Here is a 20,341-nt window from a genome sequence, read left to right on the forward strand (position 1 = left end):
AGAAGAAGAAGAAGAAGGAGAAGAAGGAGAAGAAGAAGAAGGAGAAGAAGGAGAAGAAGAAGGAGAAGAAGGAGAAGAAGAAGGAGAAGAAGAAGGAGAAGAAGAAGGAGAAGAAGGAGAAGAAGAAGAAGGAGAAGAAGAAGAAGAAGAAGAAGAAGAAGAAGAAGAAGAAGAAGAAGAAGAAGAAGAAGAAGAAGAAGAAGAAGAAGAAGAAGAAGAAGAAGAAGAAGAAGAAGAAGAAGAAGAAGAAGGAGAAGAAGGAGAAGAAGAAGGAGAAGAAGAAGGAGAAGAAGAAGGAGAAGAAGAAGAAGAAGAAGAAGAAGAAGAAGAAGAAGAAGATCTTCTTCTTCTTCTTCTAGGTTAGATCCTTTTTACTTAAGTATGCTTACTTCTTATAGTCTTCGTCTTCTTCTTCATTTTCTTCTTCTTCTTCTAACATCTTGTTTATAATTTTGCAGATTTGATTTAATTCACGGAAGCTTGCATGGATGGAGTGCTTCTTTTCCATTTGTGCTTTTATTTTGTATCAATGAACTTGCATGGTTGGAACTTGTTATATGGATATGAAACTTTTGTAATATGTAAGGATGGAACTATATATGTGTTGGTTATGTAAGTATATATGATGAAATTTGTGTGTTGGATATGCTTGTTGTGTATATATGTATATCTGTGTATATCTATGAATCAGTATCAAATTGAATGAATTAAATTAAAAACAAGATTGTATAGTCTCTTTGACGTCAGCTAGCTGGCGGCAAAGTTCTTTGCTGTCAGCTAGCCGACGGCAAACATGCCACGTGGCAGCTACCTGTGATTCCTGGGACAGGCATGTTTTAGCACTTTGCCGTCTGCCAGCGGACGGCAAAGACATTAGCCTCTTTGCCGTCCGCTGGTGGACTGCAAAGGACGCCGTTAGCCCCCTAACGGCTCTCACCTCACACCGCTTTCGTCCGTCGTCGTTGCCGTCTGCTGGCCTCGGATGGCTGACGGCACAATCCTTTGTTGTTCGTTTCTACGAAGCGGACGACAAAGAAGGCCTTTGCTGGCATGTGTTCAGCCGGACGGTTTGCCGTCCGCTGGCTGGCGGCAAAAGACTTTCCCGTCCGTGATCAGTGCCTTTGCCGTCCGTTGGAGCCAAAATGATTTCATTTGAATTTTTAATAAATGATTTGGCACTTTAAATTTCTGTTTTGATGTTGTTCATGTTGTTTGAGTCACATAATTAATTCAGGTGATGTTGTTTTTCTAAAGATAATTAGTTATGAATTATCTTCTATTTAATGAACATTTTAGTTTGCATGTTTGAGAAATTTGAATTTTGGACTTTAATTTGAATTTGAACTTGAATTACGATTTGGGTCAAGTGAGGATTAGCAACAGTAATGTAATGACATGGCACCATCAGCGGGGGATTACTGTAGCTTAATTATTCGGGCGTTACATTGCACACCTTGTTAGTACCTTTAGGAGCGACAAAACCTTCTGGTTGCATCATATACAACTCTTATTTAAGAAATATCCATTTAGGGAATGCAGTTTTGACATCTATTTGCCAGATTTCATAAAATATGGCAATTGCTAACATGATTCGGACGGATTTAAGCATCACTACAGTTGAGAAAATCTCATTGTAGTCAACACCTTGAACTTGTCGAAAACCTTTTGCGACAAGTCGAGCTTTGTAGATAGTAACACCACTATCAGCGTCCTTCTTCCTCTTGAAGATCCATTTATTTTTTATGGCTCGCCGATCATCGGGCAAGTCCACCAAAGTCCACACTTTGTTCTCATACATTGATCCCACCTCAGATTTCATGGCCTTTAGCCATTTCGCAGAATCTGGGCTCATCATTGCTTCCTCATAGTTCGTAGGTTCATCATGGTTTAGTAACATGACTACTAGAATAGGATTACCGTACCACTCTAGTGCGGACCGTACTCTGGATAACCTGCGAGGTTCTGTAGTAACTTGATCTGAAGTTTCATGATCATCATCATTAGCTTCTTCACTAATTGGTGTAGAAATCACTGGAACTGATTTCCTTGATGAACTACTTTCCAATTCGGGAGAAGGTACAATTACCTCATCAAGTTCTACTTTCCTCCCACTCACTTCTTTCGAGAGAAACTCCTTCTCGATCCATTCTTAGCAACTAATATCTTGCCTTCGGATCTGTGATAAAAGGTGTACCCAACAGTTTCTTGTGGGTATCCTATGAATATACATTTCTCTGATTTGGGCTCGAGCTTATCAGGTTGAAGCTTTTTCACATAAGCATCGCAGCCCCAAACTTTAAGAAACGACAGCTTAGGTTTGTTGCCAAACCACAGCTCATACGGGGTCGTCTCGACGGATTTTGACGGTGCCCTGTTTAACGTGAATGCAGCTGTCTCTAATGCATAATCCCAAAATGATAGTGGTAAATCAGTAAGATACATCATATATCGCACCATATCTAATAAAGTGCGGTTACGATATTTGGACACACCATTACATTGTGGTGTTCCAGGTGGCGTGAGCTGTGAAACTATTCCACATTGTTTTTAAATGAAGGCCAAACTCGTAACTCAAATATTCACCTCCAGGATCAGATCATAGAAACTTTATTTTCTTGTTACAATGATTCTCCACTTCACTCTAAAATTCTTTGAATTTTTCAAATGTTTCAGACTTGTGTTTCATTAAGTAGATATACCCATATCTGCTCAAAGCATCTGTGAAGGTCGGAAAATAATGATACCTGCCACGAGCCTCAACACTCATCGGACCTCATACATCGGTATGTATTATTTCCAATAAGTCATTAACTCGTTCCATTGTTCTGGCGAACGGAGTTTTAGTCATCTTGCCCATAAGGCACATCAGCATGGAGTTTCTTCATGCGCTTTACACCAATATGACCTAAACGGCAGTGCCACAAGTATGTTGCACTATCATTATCAACTTTGCATCTTTTGGCATCAATATTATGAATATGTGTATCACTACGATTGTGATTCAATAAACCATCAACATTGGGTGTATGACCATAGAAGGTTTTATTCATGTAAATAGAATAACAATTATTCTCTTTCTTAAATGAATAACTGTATTGTAATAAACATGATCTAATCATATTCATGCTTTAACGCAAACACCAAATAACATTTATTTAGGTTCAACTCTAATGCCAAAAGTATAGGGGTTGTGCGATGATGATCATATCAATGTTGGAACCACTTCCAACATATATCATCACATCACCCTCAACTAGTCTCTATTTATTCTACAACTCCTGTTTCGAGTTACTAATCTTAGCAAATAAACAAGTATCAAATACCCACGGGTTACTACAAGCACTAGTAAGGTACACATCAATAACATGTATATCAAATATACCTTTGTTCACTTTGCCATCCTTCTTATCCACCAAATATTTGGGGTAACTCCGCTTCCATTGACGATTTCCTTTGCAGTAGAAGTACTTAGTTTCAGGCTTAGGTCCAGCTTTGGGATTCTTCACGGGAGTGACAACTTGCTTGCCATTCTTCTTGAAGTTCCCTTTCTTTCCCTTTGCCCTTTTCTTGAAACTAGTGATCTTGTTTAATCATCAACACTTGATGCTTTTTTCTTGATTTCTACCTTCATTGATTTTTGCATCACGAAGAGCTCGGGAATCGCTTTTGTCATCCCTTGCATATTATAGTTCATCACGAAGTTCTAGTAACTTGGTGATGGTGACTAGAGAACTCTGTCAATCACTATCTTATCTGGAAGATTAACTCCCACTTGATTCAAGCGATTGTAGTACCCAGACATTCTGAGCACATGCTCACTAGCTGAGCTATTATCCTCCATCCTTTTAGGCGAAGTACTTGTCAGAGGTCTCATACCTCTCGACACGGGCATGAGTCTGAAATACCAATTTCATCTCTAGGAACATCTGATATGCTTTGTGGTGTTTCAAAACGTTTTTGAACTCCCGGTTCTAAGCCGTAAAGCATGATGCACTAAACTATCAAGTAGTCATCATATTGAGCTAGCCAAACGTTCATAAAGTCTACATCTGCTCCTGCCATAGGTCTGTCACCTAGCGGTGCATCAAGGACATAATTCTTCTGTGCAGCAATGAGGATAAACCTTAGATCATGGACCAAGTCCGCATCATTGCTACTATCATCTTTCAACTTAGTTTTCTCTAGGGACATATAAAAGAACATAGGTAAGCTACAACGCGAGCTATTGATCTACAACATAATTTGCAAATACTATCAGGACTAAGTTCATGACAGATTAAAGTTCAATTAATCATATTACTAAAGAACTCCCACTTAGATAGACATCCCTCTAGTCATCTAAATGATCACGTGATCCATATCAACTAAACCATGTCCGAGCATCACGTGAGATGGAGTATTTTTCAATGGTGAACATCTCTATGTTGATCATATCTACTATATGATTCACGATCGACCTTTCGGTCTCAGTGTTCTGAGGCCATATCGGCATATGCTAGGCTCGTCAAGTTTAACCCGAGTATTCTGTACATGCAAAACTGGCTTGCACTCGTTGTATGTGAACGTAGAGCTTATCACACCCGATCATCACGTAGTGTCTCGGCATGACAAACTGTAGCAACGGTGCATACTCAGGGAGAACACTTATACCTTGAAATTTAGTGAGGGATCATCTTATAATGCTACCGCCATACTAAGCAAAATAAGATGCATAAAAGATAAACATCACATGCAATCATAATATGTGACATGATATGGCCATCATCATCTTGTGCCTTTGATCACCACCTCCAAAGCACCGTCATGATCTCCATTGTCACCGGCTTGACACCTTGATCTCCATCGTAGCACTGTTGTCGTCTTGCCAACTATTGCTTCTACGACTATCTCTACCACTTAGTGATAAAGTAAAGCAATTACATGGCAATTGCATTTCATACAATAAAGAGACAACCATATGGCTCCTGCCAGTTTCCATAACTCTGTTACAAAACATGATCATCTCATACAACAATTTATATCACATCATGTCTTGACCATATCACAACACATCAAGCCCCGCAAAAACAAGTTAGACGTCCTCTACTTTGTTGTTGCAAGTTTTACGTTGTTGCTACGGGCTTCTAGCAAGAACCTTTCTTACCTACACATCAAAAACACAACACCCGCTAGCCACATGTGTGCAAAGCACGTTGGTGGAATCAGTCTCATCAATGAGGCCATGTAATTTCGGTCCGGGCTGCTTCATCCAACAATACCGACGAATCAAAGTAAGACGTTGGTGGTAAGCAGTATGACTATTATCGCCCACAACTTTTTGTGTTCTACTCGTGCATATCATCTACGCATAAACCTGGTTCGGATGCCACTGTTGGGGAACGTAGCATGCAATTTCAAAAAAAATCCTACGATCATGCAAGATCTATCTAGGAGATGCATAGCAACGAGAGGGGGAGAGTGTGTCAACGTACCCTTGTAGATCGAAAGCGGAAGTGTTAGTTAACGCGGTTGATGTAGTCAAATGTCTTCACGATCCAACTGATCCAAGTACCGAATGTACAGCACCTCCGTGTTTAGCACACGTTCAGCTCGATGACGTCCCTTGAACTCTTGATCCAGTAGAGGGTCGAGGGAGAGTTCCATCAGCACGACGGCATGGTAATGGTGTTGATGGTGTGATCTGCGCAGGGCTTCTCCTAAGCACTACGATGCTATGACCGAAGGAGTAAACTGTCGAGGGTGGCACCGGACACGGCTAAGACAATTTATCTTGTGTGTTCTAGGGTGCCCCCTTGCCTCCGTATATAAAGGAGAAGAGGGAGAGGCCGGTCGGCCCCTGTAGGGCGCGCCAATGGACAGGAGTCTTACTATGACTCCAGGTCCTAGTAGGATTCCCTTTGGTGGAAGGGGGAAGAAGGAAGGGAGAGGGAAAGGGGGGCCGCGCCCCCTAGTCCTATTCGGACTCCCCATGGGGGGGGGGCTACCCCCTTGTGGGATGTTCTCTCTCCCCCCTATGGCCCATGATGGCCCATTGCTTCCCCGGGAGATTCCGGTAACCCCTCCAAGACTACGTTTTTACCCGGTACCTCTCGGAATTCTTCCGGTGTCCGAATAACATCGTCCAATATATCATTATTTATGTCTCGACCATTTTGAGACTCCTCGTCATGTCCGTGATCCCATCCGGAACTCCAAACAAAATTCGGTTAACAAAAACACATAACGCATATAATACAAATCGTCATCGAACGTTAAGCATGCGGAGCCTACGGGTTCGAGAACTATGTAGACATGATCGAGACACATCTCCGATCAATAACCAATAGCGGAACCTGGATGCTCATATTTGCTCCTACATATTCTACGAAGATCTTTATCGGTAAAACCGCACAACAACATACGTTGTTCCCTTTGTCATCGGTATGTTACTTGCCCGAAATTCGATCGTCGGTATCATCATACCTAATTCAATCTCGTTACCGGCAAGTCTCTTTACTTGTTCTGTAATGCTTCATCATGTAACTAACTCATTAGTCACATTGCTTGCAAGGCTTATATTGATGACCATTACCGAGAGGGCCCAGAGATAGCTCTCCGATACACGGAGTGATAAATCCTAATCTTGATCTATGCCAACCCAACAAACACCTTCAGAGACACCTGTCGGGCATCTTTATAATCACCCAGTTACGTTGTGACGTTTGATAGCACACAAGGTGTTCCTCCGGTATTCGGGAGTTGCATAATCTCATAGTGAGAGGAACATGTATAAGTCATGAACAAAGCAATGGCAATAAAAGTTATCGATCATTATGCTAAGCTAACGGATGGGTCTTGTCCATCACATCATTCTCTAATGATGTTATCCCGTTCATCAAATGACAACACATGTCTATGGTCAAGAAACATAACTATTTTTGATTAACGAGCTAGTCAACTAGAGGCATACCAGGGACACTTTGTTTTGTCTATGTATTCACACATGTATCAAGATTTCGGTTAATAAAATTCAAGCATGAATAATAAATATTTATCATGATATAAGGAAATATAAATAACAACTTTATTATTGCCTCTAGGGCATATTTCCTTCACGCCCCGGTCATATAAATGCGCCGGACGCCGTAAAATAGAGCATCGCGGCTGGAGCACACCAAATGCACGTTCCACGTCCATCCTTGCACCTTCTTGATGTTTAGCAAACAACCTTTGTTTTTCTGTTTGAGCCATCTGTATTGACTTCATGAATGCTGCCCACTCGGGGTATATTCCATCTACAAGGTAATAACCAAGTTGATATTCCTTCTCGTTGACATTATAGTTCACTCGTGGAGCTTGCCCTTTCAGTTGCTCAAGGAATAACGTCGATTGATTGAGCACGTTGATGTTATTGTTGTATCCAGCAACACCAAAAAATGTGTGCCATATCCAAAGATCCCGAGAAGCAACCGCCTCTAGAAGTGTAGGGGTGCCTTTATACCCGCTGGTGAATTGTCCCTTCCACTCCATGGGACATCTTTCCCAATGCCAGTGCATACAATCGAGGCTTCCTAACATGCCAGGAAACCCATGACTCTCTCCAATATCAAGCAAGCATTGCACATCATTGATATTGGGTTTTTGCATATACTCATCACCAAATATATGAATGACGCCTTCGACAAACAACTTTAAGCACTTAATTGAAGTGGACTCGACATTCTTAAGGTACTCATCGAGAGCGTCTATCGGAGTACCATATGCCAATTGGCGAATAGCTGATGTGCATTTCTGCAATGGAGATAGTCCATCGCGGTCAAGAGCATCTTTCCTTTGTGTGAACTCTGGAGACCACTCCCCTAGTGCACGCTCGAAAAGGGGCCTTCTCATCCGGAATCTTCTACGAAATACCTTCTTCTTGTAGATAGGATTATCACATAAATAGTCGCGTACCAATTGCTCGGCGGCTGCTCTAAACACATCTATCCTCATTAAATACAATGCCACATAAGCAAATTTGTCTTGGAACCCGCCATGTTACTTACACTATGATTAGCCTAGCTAAAGGCAGCTCGTCTGGCTTGGTTTCGCCACACTGGTAGGGTAGACTACCACATAAGTTTTTGGAGTCAGATGTTAAATTTGTGAAAGGGCCATTTTGGTATAAATTATACAAAATTAACCACATTTGCTTGGTTGTATATATTGTGTCACAGTCTCACATGTATTGTTTGTATTCGCGGACACTTCCTCGTTTCTTTTTACTCCGCATATAACATTTGTTTGAAGTAAAAAATTAGTAAAGTTAGGCCAAATTTATATGAAAAATATCAATATCTACAATACCAGAATTAGAAAATATATAAATTAATTTCATGATTTGTCAAATGATATTGATTCCGTGTCGTGAATGTTGTCATTTTTACCTATAAATTTGGTCAAATTTTATGAGGTTTGATTTCAAATAAATTTTATACGTACTCCATATTTCTACTATTGAAAATGCTAAACCTACGAAGAGGATATGTAAGCTTACGAAACATGCCAAACTAATCTAAACATTCCCCCCTCGCGTTTTCAGGAGGTGAGCCCCGCCCTCCCCTAAAAACCAATCCTATTCTTCCATGTTGGCTATTACGTAAATATAAGTAGCTTCCTTAGAGCATCTCCAACAGCCGCGCTAAACTAGCGCCGCGCCGCAAATTAGGCCGTTTTAGCGCGCGCGCAACGCGGCGGGTGGCTCCAGCGGGCGCGCAAAAACGGAGCGCGCGCTATAACAAGTTGGGCGCGCGGTCGGAAGCACTATCCCGCGCAGTGCATTTGAGGCGTCCGCTTCCGCGCGCGGCATACTCGAGTGCTCGCGCCGCACTCTCTCCTCTCCTCCTCCTACGCCCCGCGCGCGCTAGCGCCGGTGCCCTGCCACCCATGGACGCGCACACCGGCACCCCGCTCAACCCGTTGTACAGCCGCGACCCCCCCGCCGCCGTTGCCGGAAACCCTAGCGCAGGGAGCGTTGGCGTCGCCACCGCCGGAGCTCCGCCGAGCGTCGGCCTCGCGCGCAGCCTCTTCTTGCCGCCGCGGATGACCACGGCGACGGGTGGCGTCGCGCCAGCGCCGTCCCGTGCCGCCGCCGCACCGTCAAAGTTCCCCAATGCGGCGCGGCCGAAGAAGGGAAAAACATCCAGGAAGAAGAACAAGGCGGTGGATGGCTCCGGCGGCTCGAAGGAGAGGGGAAAGAAGCTTGCAGGGTGTTCGACGGACGTAGCGGCTACCGAAGCGCCGGCGAGCTCACTCGTTGAGCCGGCCGCCAACGCGCACCACGTGTTCGACGAAATGCCCCCAAGGTGAAAAAATTCTAACTTTTATTTTCTTGTTATTTTTTCAATGCATCATCACATATAGATAGCTTATTTGCATTGTTCAAAAAACTTTGTAGTCTCAACGATGATGCATACATGTCAACTATGGGTGTTGGGTCTAACAATTCGCATTGGTCTCAAACCAATGACATCCATTTCTAAGACCATGAGTTTGAGGTGGACGAGGAGGGTGAGGGCATTGTCGACGCACCGAAAGGAAGAGCGGGCAATTACACCACCAACGATGACAAGTTACTATGAAATACTTAGTTGCAAGTGTCGAGGGATCCATCCATTGGAGGTGATCAAAGTAGAGATGCTTATTGGGGGCGAATGAAAGAACACTTTGATGCTCACAACGTGAGTGGAATTGACCGCGCCGAGAGGTCACTTCGGTCCCGATGGTCGACAATCAACTCGGATTTTCAAAAGTGGGCGGCCGCACAAAAGGCAGTTGACAAGATTAACCCAAGTGGCACGAATGAGGATGATAGAGTAAGTGGCATCTCATACATGTTCATCATACTTGTTTTTGGTGTCCGAAGTGCTAACTTGTTTTGTTTTTCTTGTAGTACAACATTGCACAAAACTTGTTCAAAGAAGAGACGAGGACAACCAAGAAAGGGAAGATCAAGAAAGGAAGGATCTTCACATTGCCTCATTGCTATGAAGTGTTGAAGGATGATGAGAAATGGAAGAAGCGTGATGGTTTGGAAGATTTGCATTTGAGCAACAAACGCAAGCGAACAATTGAGTTGAATGATGATGATGAGGAGGAAGAGGATGATGCATCAAGTGATGACGGCAAGAGAAGCCCCACACCCAACTCGGTTTCATACTCGAAGCCAAAACGACCGGATGGGTGCAAGAAAGACAAAACCGAAAAGAAGAAGAGGAAAGGAGATGATGAGCTCAAAAATGCTATGGAAGCTATTGTGAAGGCAAGAAAAGAAGCCAGCGAGGTGAAGAAAATGGCAAGGAACCAAGATGCCGCGGCCGAGGAGAGGAGGTTGGCGGCCGAGGAGAGGAGGGTGGCCGCCGAGGAGAGGAAAGTGGCATTGGAGGAGAGGAAGATGGGCATGGAGGAGCGAGCTAAGTTGTTGGAATGGGAGAAGCACTTGTTCTTCTTGGACACATCTTTATTCAATGATGCGCAAAAGGAATATGTTAACCTTGCCCGTGAAGAAGTCTTGATCCAAAAAAGAGCCATGATCCGCACAATGGGTGGCGGTGGCCTTGGCGGCATGGGTGGCGGTGGCCTTGGCGGCATGGGTGACAGTGGCCTCGGCGCCATGGGTGGCGGTGGCCTTGGCGCCATGGGAGGCATGGGTGGCTTGGGAGCCATGGGAGGCATGGGTGCACCTCCGGCCGACATGGGAGGCATGAGTGGCTTTGGAGCACCCTCCGACGCTATGGCCGCCATGGGAGGCATGAGTTTTGCTTCTCTCATGGGAGGCATGGGTGCACCTCCGGCCATGGGTGGAATGTCTTTCGATGTGCCTCCTCACACACATTCCCATGAAGAGGCCCGTTGAAGATCTTGCCAACACCGTCGGAGCTTCACGTGATGCGATGCATGATGAGGTTAGGGAGGAAGATTCATCTTCGGAGGCGGAAGAATCGTCTTCGGAAGATGAGGACGAAGACGAGGAAGATGATTGATGTGTCTTTCATTTATGTCTTGAACTTTAGTTTGCATTTTGAACTTGGTTGGATGAACTTGTGGGCATGATTTTGAACTTGTGGGCATGAACTTTTATTCATCAACTTGTTTGTGTCAAATTTCACATGTTCATTGCATTTTGATGAATGTTTCAAACTCATTTTATGTCCAAAATGCCATATATGTTAAAATGACCGGCGAGTCGCCGCATTGTATTTTTACGCGCTGCTGGAGCGGCACGCGCGCTGCATTATAGCGCGGCTGTTGGAGTCAGCGCTGGCGGCCGCGCTAAACCAGCCGAAGCGCGCGCGGCAAATAAGTTTTTTGCGCTCGGCGCGAAGCGCGGTGTTGGAGATGCTCTTACGTAAGTCTAGCATTGCCCTTCTACTATATCAAGTTTGCGCCTCCTACCGCTAAAGTTATGCCTACCACACGTCCAAGCTGGCACACATACATCGACCATGCAAGTGCGCAACACAACACACGGGTAATAAGTGAATAATGCATGCTACGGTCGGTAGAAGCTAGCAGTAGAATGCAAGGAAGGCCACTACTAGATGGTCATCTACTCCGGAACTGAAATGAATGACGAGCGAGCATGCATGTGCATGTGCAGCACGGCAGACGGCCCCTAGCTATCGAGTTTCCAAATCCGTGAAAGCATCCAGGACTGGCGCGGCAAAGCTTTTGGGAGCATTCGTGGAAACGCCATTGAATCAAAGGGGTAGTGGGTGGGGGATTCATCCTCATCCATGACCAGGTTTCTGCTAGCTTTCCCTACCAGTGTAGCACACCACATCCCGGCCCCTCCCACTGCGCGCGCATGGCTGTAGGCACGAGGCTGGAGCTCCTCGTCCTCCTCTCCACGACCGGCAGCTTTCTTCTCGGCCTGGCGGCGGTGGCCGCCGGTGGCCTGGCTGGCCCAAACTACCCGACGTTTAGGCTGGCCAACCAGTTGAGTCCCGCAGTTGATATGATTGCTGATCCCATCCGTGCAAGCCCTGTACATGTCTTCTCTGATGATATCGCACTTTTGTCCAGGTTCATGTGGTGGAGTTCGTTCTGCGGCGCCTTCCCGTCGTTTGGGGTGCTGCTGGTCGTACAGATCGGCTGACTAGATGCGGGCGACGGGGAGCTCACCAACGTCGAGCTCCTCGTCCTCAGCGCCGTGGAGTGGGTCGTCGCGTGTTTCACCTTCGGCTCAGCGTGTGCCGCCCTCGCCGTGGACCAGTTCGCCATCCAGCACAGCTACTGCGGCCCGAGGGCCGCCGTTTGCTCAGTGTACCTTGTCGCCGCCGCGATCTCATGCGCCGCCGGGGCTCTCGCTGCCGTGTCGGCACTCGGGATGCTATGGATCCTCGCCTCCCGGTTCTGCCCCGCTCACGCGGCCTAGTCAATCAGGTGCCTCGTACGAGTTCTTGTGATCTTGTCAACGTTTAGAGCTACATAGTCTGCTTACTGGTTGCTTGTAAGAGCTCGTGTTTAATTACAAAATGAATTCGGAAGTAGATGGAGCCAAATCCGTGGTGTCGAACACACGCAGCAATCTTAATGTTGCGATGCAGTAAGCAAGCTAGCAAGGGACGACATGCAGCTGACATCCTTGTGCGCTGTGAACCTGGCCGCCGTCGATGTCGAGGAGGTTGTGCCCTGTCACAATCCTGCCCTTCACGTCCTCGACTTCCAGCACCGTGCCGTCCAGCTCGCTCTAGTCCTCCTCCACCACCTGCCTCAGCGCATTGCGAGCGCACCGTCAGCGGCGGTAATATGGCGTTCACGCGCACCGCAGCTATGCCGGTGGCCCTGGAGACCGCGTTCGCGAGGATAGGGGAGCCAAAGCCGAGCACGCCAATTACGCTGTCCGTGCAGAGGATGCTGCCGCAGGTGGCGGCCCGGCGCCATGATGCACGCAACCGCCGACCGGGCGTTGACCGCCATCACAGGGTCTAGGTCCGCCAGGCCAGATTCAGGTCGCCCAAGGAGGTCCAGGATGGCCGCGGCGATCTGCGCGTCGTCCGAAACGTCGCAGCGGGTGTATGCGGCGTTCGGGCCGAACTCCGCGGCGATGGAGTGGCACCGGTTGTCCTGCACGTCGGCAACGATGACTTTGGCGCCGTTCCTGATGAACTCCGCGGATGAGATGACCGCCACTTTGCCAGCTAACCTGCTTCCGTATCGACGGCAAATCATCACATACGAGACACGACACACTCTCTCTCTCACACACACACACACTCCAACTCCATACTCAAAATATTGACGTTACTATTATCGTGCCGCAGAGTAATACAATGGGTACAATCTTCTGAATAATAAAGATTTGAAGAAGCGGAGTCTCATGTTACTAGTTGAGCTTTGCTACAACTACGGGTGTTTTACACGACTTTTACAGGCAAGGCTAAGGTGGGTCGTTTTAATTGGTGATTAGATGAGGCTACTAGTTTCTTGAAGGAGTTTGCACGGCTCTGAACATTTCTTGAACTCGCCGATATTTCCTTCCACGGGGAACGGAACCTTGAGTATGGCCAAAGCAAGGGTACATGCGTACGTGCTGTATATATGTGCATGCTCAATACAATGACCGACCCCAGCCCGCTCGGCCACGTCGTGGACGCAAGCAGCATGCATTCCACCGAAGTACCCTGCTGACGTACTGCTGGAGTATAAAATGAACGTTGACAATTAATCCTCGAGCAAAGAAGCGTTGCTAATTCATCACCTTATACACGTATCAAATAATTACCCTAAAATTCAAACGTTCGCCAATATATAATTTTTCATCAGTTTGACCAATTTCAGCTTTAGAAAACCCATTCCTGTAAAAAAAACATTGAGCCAATCCTTTTAAGCATACATATACACAAAACTTTTTTCGGAGAACGCAACACAACGACTTTGCTAATTAACTCATGTATGCGGGCGTGCATCCATACTCAAGGAGTGGAAGTGCATTGACAATCGATTTAAAAAAACTGAGCTGCTGGAAGGCCAAGCTTATGTCATACGGAGGACGATTGATTCTGATTAATTCAGTTCTCACAAGTATGCCTATGTTTCTTTTGTCCTTTTTCGAAGTACGAGTTGGAGTACGGAAAAGGCTAGATTTCTATCGGTCGCGCTTCTTCTGGCAGAGCGATGAATTAAAAAGAAAATATAGACTCGCTAAGTGGGATATCATTTGTAGGCCGAAAGTTCAAGGGGGTCTAGGCATTGAAAATTTATAGGTGAAGAACAGATGTCTTCTCAGCAAGTGGCTGTATAAGTTATCTGTAGAGACAGATGCCACATGTGCCCAGTCTTCATAATAAGTACCTCCAGTCCAAAACATTGTCCCAGGTGACGGTAAGACCGACTGATTCGACTTTTTGGAAGGGACTGATGAGAGTGAAATCAGCCTTTTTAATAGGATAAAATTTGTAGTTGGAAATGGTACTTCCACAAGATTCTGGGAGGATACCTAGCTAGGGGAGACGCCCCTTGCAATCCAATATCCTTCTCTCTATAATATTGTTCAGCGAAGAGACGCTTACGTTGCAACAGTACTACAGTCCAATCCTCTTAATATTCAATTCAGGAGGACGCTAGCGGGAAACCGTTGGAAAGCTTGGCTCCATCTTGTGAGAAGATTGATGGATGTCCACCTTTCTCAACAGTCCGATCAGTTGCACTGGAAACTAGCTAAGAATCTGAGTTTTCGGTTAAATCCATGTATTTGGATATTATCAACACTAGCGTTATTCCTAGTTCGAAATATGTTTGGAAAGTCAAAGTGCCTTCAAAAATAGAAGTGTTTATGTTGTTTGTCCACAAAAAAGTCATCCTAACTAAGGACAATTTGGTGAAGCGCAACTGGACTGGATCTAAACGATGTAGTTTTTGTGATAGTGATGAATCAATCAAACACCTCTTTCTTGATTGCCCTTTGGCAAAACTTTTGTGGAGGTCGGTATCGGTGTCAAAACCGGCGGATCTCAGGTAGGGGGTCCCGAACTGTGCGTCTAAGGCTAATGGTAACAGGAGGCTGGGAACACGATGTTTACCCAGGTTCGGGCCCTCTCGATGGACGTAATACCCTACGTCCTGCTTGATTGATCTTGATGATATCAGTATTACAAGAGTTGATCTACCACGAGATCATAGAGGCTAAACCCTAGAAGCTAGCCTATGATTATGATTGTTGTCGTCCTACGGACTAAACCCTCCGGTTTATAAAGACACCGTAGGGGGCTAGGGTTACATAGAGTCGGTTACAGAGAAGGCGATCTAACATCCGAATTGCCATGCCTTCCACGCCAGGGAGAGTCCCATCCGGACACGGGACGAAGTCTTCAATCTTGTATCTTCATAGTCCAACAGTCCGGCCAAAGTATATAGTCCGGCTGTCCGGATACCCCCTAATCCAGGACTCCCTCAGTAGCCCCCGAACCAGGCTTCAATAATGACGATGAGTCCGGCGTGCAGATTGTCTTCGGCATTGCAAGGCGGGTTCTTCTCCAAATCCAGAGTACCTGTCGTAGCGAACAGTGTCCGGCTTCCCATTAATGTTGTACTCCTCGGCTTCTGTGCTTCAATAATGGCTATCTCCACGTGTCGAGTGAATACGAGGAGCCGGGGCATTTTTTACATTTGCCACCCTGACCCTGTAAGCGAACCATCTATTTGAAGAGACGGGGATCCTCAGATCCAAATCTCACCTTCTTCCCCCAAGCAAGCATTTCAATGGAGCGCATCCGGAAAAACCATTCCATCATGGCCGGTCGCCGCAGCTCCTCTTCTCGCTCCCTTAGCTCTAAGCCAGGTGATTGGGCAAAGTGTTCTATCCCCCACAGCCGTTTAGTAGAGTTGCATACCCAAGGGTTTCCTCCACCTGCATACATGGTCCCCGTCCGAGCCGGACTAGCCACCTATAATGGCGGGGAGCAAGCGGAGAGCTTTCCTAACCCATCTCAGGGGGAGCAGGTATGCCTTGTCCCATATTTGCTGAGAGGACTCGGGTGTCCAATCCACCCGTTCCTCCGCGGGCTCCTGGAGTTCTACGGCCTCCAGCTGCATAACTTCACCCCCACCTCTGTAATGCACATTGCAGGTTACGTTGCCCTCTGCGAGCTATTTCTGGGCTGCGAGGCTCATTTCGAGTTATTGAAGAGGATATTCTTCCTCGTCCCTCGTAATCAGGAGGGATCTATATATCAAGTGGGCGGAGCCGAAATATGGCGCGTTGCCCAGACCGGATACTTGTCCGGCACTCCAAAGAAGGCATCCGAAGACTAGCCTTCGGAGTGGTTTTATGTAGATGACGTTCCCCTTCCGGACCCAATCCGGACGGGCCTTCCTGAGTTCACTAACGCTCCCCTGAAGAAACGCCAAAGCTGGCGCCCTTGGAGCCCCCAGGAGGAAGATGACAGAGAAGTCCACTTCCTGATGGGCAGGATAAAAACACTGGCCCAATCAGGACTGACAATAATCGAAGTTATGTCAATATGCATAATGCGGGGGGTGCAGCCACTTCAATATCGGGGGAAGCCCATGTGGCACTTCAATGGGGAAGACGATGCCACCCGCTGCGGTCGTAAAGGTCCGGACTCCGCCACCGCTCTGGGGAGAATATTGTCTGATTTATATAAAGGATAATAAGAGGGGTTCCTCCGCATTAAGCCGCGGGATGGGTTTTCCATGTACAACCCCCCAAGCTGGGTAAGCCATTACCCTTTACTCAACTCTATCCATTCTTGCATCCTTTGTCACAATCATTTACCTTGCTATTTCAAAGCAGGAACTGAGGAAGGCCGTGAAAGAGTTCAATAGCCCATCTCCGCAGCCAGAGGATCCTGGCCGGGCTCTCGACCCCGGACTCGAAGAAGATCTGGATATATCTGTGGAGCTTGTCGATGGGACATTTTACCAGGCAAGCTGTGACGGCACCTTGGTGGCCATCATCGCTGATTATCCCGAACTGCTCCTTTTATAGAGAAGGCCACCGGGACGCGGCGCCGAGCCCCTGGGGACTCATCAGCAATGGGCATCCAGGCCAGGCAGGCTTAACAGGAAGGCGGTTAGGATTGAAACACCGTTGCAGAGGTATAATTTGAAACCAGCTCTGTGATTATCATCTTTGAAATGTAACAGCGGCCATCATGTCCTGGTAGAAAGAGTGAAGTGCACTGTAGGTCCTTGAACTATTCCAGGGATGTCACTTAGGTCCTCGAACTATGAAAATCGTCATCCAGGTCCTCGAAGTGCAGTAAGTGTGTCATTCAGGTCCAAAATCTTCCTGACAGACTCTAACTTGCCAACTGGCACGTAAATAGTAACCGTAACAGTGCGCGGCAAGCAGTCCTCAATTCCTATGCGTGATGAACAGTACACGATAAACAATAAATATCAAAAAAATCGAAAAACTGAGATCCTCTGTCATCGAAGATACCCTGGCCCGTGAACAGTTCATTAATTCAAAAAAAGTTCACGAATGATGAATTTGGAAAAAATATTTGTGACTTTAATAAAATGTTCGTGAACGATGAATTTGGAAAAAATATTCGCGAGTTTAAAAAAAGTTTGCGAACGATGAATTTGGAAAAAATATTCACGACTTTAAAAAAATGTTCGTGGACGATCAATTTGGAAAAAATATTCGCGACTTTAAAAAAATATTCGCGAGTTTAAAAAAAGTTCACGAACGATGAATTTCAAAAAAGTATTCACGACTTTAAAAAAATGTTCGTGAACGATGAATTTGGAAAAAATATTCGTGAGTTTAATAAAATGTTCGCGAACGATGAATTTGGAAAAAATATTAGCGACTTTAATAAAAAGTTCACTAACGTTTTTTAAAGTCACAATTTTTTGTGGTTCGCGAACATTTTTTTCCATACCCACGAACAATATTTGTGGTTTGCGAACATATTTTCAAATTTATTGTTTGTCAACTTTTTTAAAGTCGCCAATTTTTTTCCCATATTCGCGAAATTTTTTTAGAATTAATGAACATTTTTACTATTCACGCACCAGGGGTATCTTCGATGCCAAAGATTTTAAGATTTTTTTGTTCATATTTTTTTTATTTTTCGCACTGTTCACCATGCCAGCTGACCATTTAGAGGGGGTTAGTGAGATTTTGGACCTGGATGACACACTTACTGTACTTCGAGGACCTGAATAACGATTTTCATAGTTCGAGGACCTATGTGACACCCCTGAAATAGTTTAAGGACCTACAATGCACTTTACTCTGGTAGAAAGAGTAGTCGCCGGACTGTATCCGGAGACCCTGCCGGCCACGCCTCCACCAGCCGGATTCTAGAACCGGTCTCACGAGTGGAGGCTAATGTGGGGATGACAGAGTATGCGGATAGGCTCTCCGCCACAAATTCCGAAGTAGAGAGCGCCATGAATCACCGGCATCGACGGGCCGTACTCCGCGATGGTATTTTTTTCCGAAGATGCGTTCAATGCCTTCAATTCGGGAGACGCATACATCTGAGTTGCTCAAGATGGACTCGCCCGAGCGACGGACCAGTATGCAAAGGATATACGGGTAAGAAAATTTGATAAGCATGTATATCAGTAGCCCCTGAGACTTGAAACAGTTGAAACAACTGATTTAAGGATCATTGTATGCACAGGTTCTTGTAGAGAAGAATACCCATTTATCTCAAGAGCTGGAGGAATGCAATACCCAGCTGAGGGCCGCAGTTGCCAAACTAGAGGAATTCCAGAAGGCCTCATCTGGTAATACTTGTCTCGATAGAGAAATTTTAAGGACATATAACAGTTAGTATTCGGCATGCTTTATAAGTCTAACAGAAGATTCTGCAGACAATCCCGGAGAAAATCCAGAGATCTTAAAAGATAGTGAGCCACATGTCCAAAGACAGCTAAAGGCTGGCGAGCGAGTGCTTACGTAGGTTAGACAGGAGAAAAACAATCTCCAAGATGCCAATATCCGGCTGAGCATCGAATTAGCAGATGTTCGAGCTCAGCTCGCGGACTTCGTGAAGGAGAACACGAGGCTTCGACGCGGCATTTATGGTAAGTGCTTAAACGAACTGCAGTACAGTTCGGCGAGGAAGCGTATTAACAGAGTTATGTCTGTAGGTATGCTGACGGGCCGTCCTGAAGAGGAGATGCCCGGATCTACATGCGATTTGCTGCAAGATCTCTCACAGCTGCACGAACGAGCTTGGTAGGTGATGCAGGATATTGCCCAGGCTTTGTGGCCATCCGCTTCTCTGCCAGGAGGCATGGGGGAGCTTGTGGATATGCTCAAAGGAGCACGGCAGTGCTTCCGGTTATGGAAGGTATCAGCCTGCCGACAAGGTGCAAGGGAAGCCTAGGCCATGGTGAAGACGCGATACGCCAAGGCTGACCCAAACCATATGGCCGAAGTCGGACCGGTGGGGCCAGATGGGAAAGAGATTCTCGTAAGTCTAGTGTATGACCAAGTAGCATTAGCCACAAAGTATTCCCAACAGGATTGTAGGCTAGACAACCTGTTGGATGGTATAGAAGAAGAATTTGGCCAGACCAAGTGACTATGTACTTCAATGGATGTATGTAGTCCCTAGCCGGATTGTAAATCATTTGTCATGACGGACCTTTTCGCTTCAGCCTCCGGACCCAACAGTCCGAAGTGTATCCGAATACCCGCTCAGTTATGTAAAACTGGGGTACGCGTGGAAACCAGGCGTAGGGGTCATAAGTTCTTGAACAGACAAGTACCCAACTAGTTATGTTATATTACATGGATAGTAAGAAACATCTTCCAGAGAAAATAGTTCCGTTAGGGGTTCCTTTCCCTGGGTACACATGCATCGATGTGCATGTCCGAACTGCGAACAAAGGCGCAGGATACAAAACATCTGGGGATTTATGTTGTAATAAACAAAAAACATCTTTTGTTCACCGACCGAATATTCCCTTAAGAACGCTAGCTTTCGGCTTCACCCAGTCTGAGGTACACATCCGGCTGAACCGACAGTAACAATCGCAGAGGTGCTCCCCTTATGCCCTAGCCGAATTAATGGGAACATAGGGCATAAACACAAGAGCCAGGCAACCCAGCATGGCCAAAACTTAAGTCATATCGATGCATACAATGGTGAAGAAAAGACACATATGGAAAGGTGACGCATATGTGGTGGGCATGAAGCCATGAAAATAATTATATTAAGCTTCCGTATAGGAGGCCCCCAGGTATATTGAGCACGCATAGTGCGGCCGGAGGGATCGAAGGATCCGTAAATCTTTTAAGGCTTTGTGTGTAAGAAGAAAAGAGGAAGAGAAAGAAAGAAGGAGACGAACACTGAGTTCGGCAGTAGGCGTAGAATCTTCGGAGTCTGGC

The sequence above is a fragment of the Triticum dicoccoides genome, chromosome 2B (assembly GCF_002162155.2).
Source record: "Triticum dicoccoides isolate Atlit2015 ecotype Zavitan chromosome 2B, WEW_v2.0, whole genome shotgun sequence".
In the NCBI taxonomy this organism is placed as follows: domain Eukaryota; kingdom Viridiplantae; phylum Streptophyta; class Magnoliopsida; order Poales; family Poaceae; genus Triticum; species Triticum dicoccoides.